Source organism: Alligator mississippiensis, chromosome 1 (assembly GCF_030867095.1).
Source record: "Alligator mississippiensis isolate rAllMis1 chromosome 1, rAllMis1, whole genome shotgun sequence".
In the NCBI taxonomy this organism is placed as follows: Eukaryota; Metazoa; Chordata; order Crocodylia; family Alligatoridae; genus Alligator; species Alligator mississippiensis.
Genome location: NC_081824.1, coordinates 334,999,860 through 335,003,604, shown reverse-complemented (window position 1 = coordinate 335,003,604; position 3,745 = coordinate 334,999,860).

The following is a 3,745-nucleotide window of genomic DNA, read 5'->3' as shown; positions in this document are numbered from 1 at the left end:
ATAACAGTTTTATTAAATGAACACTGCACTGTACAGCTTGGTTCCCACACACACACACACACACACAATGGTAGCAGGAGAAAGAGACTTAGTGGAAGGGTTGGAGTCCAGGTAGGGAAGAGAAACAGAGTTCAAGTCCTTGGTTGAAGAGAAGGTGGGGGTGATAGCTACCTATCCTGGGCTGTGAGTTGATCCTTGATGGCCAGTTGGGGTCTTCTCCAGCAAGGTGTTGTCCAGAAGTGGGGTCACTGGCAGGGCCTCTGTGTGGATAGGTGGTGTGGTGTGGTGCTGGTCCAGATGGAGAGGGCATCTCAAGGAGTCATTCTTCACTACCCCTTTTTATGGGGCAGACTACCTCTGATCTCCTATGGGGAGGGCCTGTCCAGGCAATGTCAGTCCTGTTCCAGAGGGCTCCAGCTGTTCTTACTGAGCATGTGCAGCCTGGCACAACAATGGGTTGCCTCCTCTTTTGTTTCTTGAATGCGGAGGGTGGTTCCTATGGCTGGGTCATTGGTTCAGGTATTGGTTTTGATGGTGGAGTGATTTAGTAAGGGGTCCTGCAATAATTGTGTTTCACTCATCCATCCACTCTTTGGATTCAGGCATTCAAGGAAAACCAATTTACATGGGAGAGGTTACAGACTTAAAGATGAGTCATAATTGCAACATACTTACACAACAGGGCATGGGGACAAGATGGGAACAACATGAGAACCTGACACACAAAATGCATACTTGACGTCACATGGTGTAATACATTACAGTAATCCAACACACAAAGCCAAGCACTATTACAATAGCTCATGATTGCTATAAAAGGGGACTTATGTACACAGGGGTTCAACTTAACTTATAACTACTTATATATATATATATATACATATATATATATATATATATATATACACACACACACACACCCATAGGGAATGGAGGAGGGGAGAGAAAAAGGCGGAAATGATGGGGGGAAAAGGATGTCATATTTCTAAGTAAAAAAAAAAAAAAAAAAAAAAGAAAAACGGGGGGTTTTTCTATAGCAGGAGAAAATGTTTTTTTCCTGGAACAAATGTGACATCTGTTCACAGCTGTGGACAGTTTTTCCTGAGAAATGACCTAAATCTGCTTTGCTGCAGCTTAAATCCATTGCCTGGATCCTAATTTTTAAGGCTTCAAAGAATCTGAGCCATGACTAGTTTAGAGACTCCTCTTAATCATTTAACTTCCAAAGAAGTTATGCTCATAGTTATTGGAACTGACAAAACTCAGGGGTGGAGTGTTGCAGCTGGCAGGATCCAGGACATATACAAGGCCTATAAAAGATCTATTTTATTTTTTTTGGTAATATCTTGTATTGGACCTCCTGTCTAACATCTCTCAACTATATAGTTGGTCCAATAAAAAACCCCCTCAGATTGTCATTTTCAAAAGGTTCTGAGCTGAAATTTAATCTGTGAGTGCTTGTTAATACGCCACAACAGTTTTGTTTATAGAAAAAAAAAGAAGATCAGATTTTGGGTTTTTGCAGCTACAGTCCCTTCCCTAAAAAAAGTCCTTCTTCCACCTCACTAAGATATAAACATCAGGAATACTTTACATATAGAATATTGTACAATCCTTAATTTAGCATTTGTGCGTAGGTAATATAGTAATCATAGATCACATTGCATGATTAAGGAAGGATGTGGGGATTAGAAACATTCTAAGGGGAAAACCAAAGTATATGGCTAAGTACAGGTATTCAAAAAGCCCGGGGCAGAATCGATCTAAGTAACACAGTTTTCTGTAAGCATCATAGTTCAAATCAGAACACATATTCACCCTTTGGTGGCGAGGGAAATCTTAGACTAAGTTCCACCATTTTCAAACCAGTCTGTGTGCGCCAAACTTCTGTTTTGTTATGGGTATAGACCAGTTTCTGATCACGTATACTGGTGAAAGTATAATGTCTATACCTGGCCTGTGTGGTTCTATGATTCTAACCCACTGTTTATAAGAATCTGTGTTTATAGACAGAGGCCAGATACTAGGAAACTGTTACTATTTTTCACTTTGCAGAAGAAAAGGGACTGGCAACAGCTGAACTCTACACATTGATAGTTAGGCTAAATAATAGCATTTCAACAAGGGGATTTTCTAGTACTGACAACTGTTAATTAAAACGGTTTATTAACATAATAATACACAAATGTTCTGTATGTGTGTGTTCCTTCCTATTGTTCAGCTCAATAAGTAGGGAATTAAGAAATGAAATCTAAATTGCAAAACAGAACTAATGCCAAATGAAACAATATTTTAAAAACTGTAACTAGGAATACTCAGTGGATATAAATTATAAACTCCTGGAGTTATAGGGGTATTTGCTACTATTGCAAGATAGCATTCAGTGTAATTTTTCACCACTCAGCAGTTCATTGAGCTTGGTTCATTGTCTGAGTTCTGCTGCCTAGAAGCCATTCAACTTCAGTTTCAGGTTCTGGTGTCTGGAACTCTGGAAGTGCCAGTGGCAGGCCTAGGAAAAGAACATAGCGGAAGTCAGTTGAATCTTTGTCACTTCCAGAAAGCCTCAATCATTTTTAACTCTGATAGGAAAGATGGGCAGCATTTTACTGCTTACATTTACCAAGAGAAATGCCCCTATTGGCACAGTTGCCCTTCCTTGCACTAGAGGAGGATCTAATCCTATAAACACATTCTTAAAACTTCTTCTCTTTCCTTCCCTTTGAGAGAAAAAAAAAATATCTTCTATAAAATTCTCCCCAGCTGTGAAACTATCAGTTCTTAGTGGACATGCACCTATGCCATACATCTTCCCTACTAGCAGTTTTAGTGCTTGTCTACATATACAGTGAATTAGAAGAGAACAATGAAATACATTAGATTTCATAATTAGAGGAATGCATTCTTGGAGTACCTTGGTGGAGCAGTGCAGGGAATGGCTTGTGCTCCTCTGGATTTGCAGTTTAACAGACAAGTTAGGTCACCAGGCTATTTATGAGCATTAAAAATGAAGGTTGAGTTTGGCATAAGACTTCAATAAACTGAAGCAGCCTAAAATGTGCTGAAGAATGAATTGGTTTTTCATATGGAGGGGAAAGGCCTCCTGGGGCCTTGTTACATGTACACTTAGTATATATTAACTGCACTTGAAATGCTAGCATGAAGTTATATGTTTGCTATACAAAGGGCACTTAAAATACAAGGGCTCCTATACATGTGTGTAGAGTCTGCTGTGATGCACTGGAAATCTAGTGCATTGAAACAGACTCAATTGATTAATGTAGTCTGCTGGAGCACAGAAATTGATGTGTTCCAGCAGCCTTCCACATTATGTATATCAGTGTTCGAGCATATCTTTGTGCTGAAAAAATGGCAGCAGAACACTTTGAAACAAAACATGTTCAATAAGCTTTAGTTCAAAGCACCCCTGTGCCTTTTTTTTCCACACAGGGATGCTGATACACATGATGCACAGGCATTTTTAAGTAGTACAGCTTGGTAATTAAGATGCCTGGCATGGCATCCCACAGCACATGTAAAAATGCCCCAAGTATCTTTGGGCCTTGTTACACATTTATTTTAGGTGGTTCCTGGAGCTTTTAATTTAATCCCTGGTTTGTTTACAAATTAATACCTGAAACTAGTTTTAAGCATACTTTAAGTGGCTTAAAGTTATGCCACTTCAGGACAGGTCTGTCTCTGATTCATGTTACCCAGCTCATGTTTCATTAATGTATGGTCATTCCCC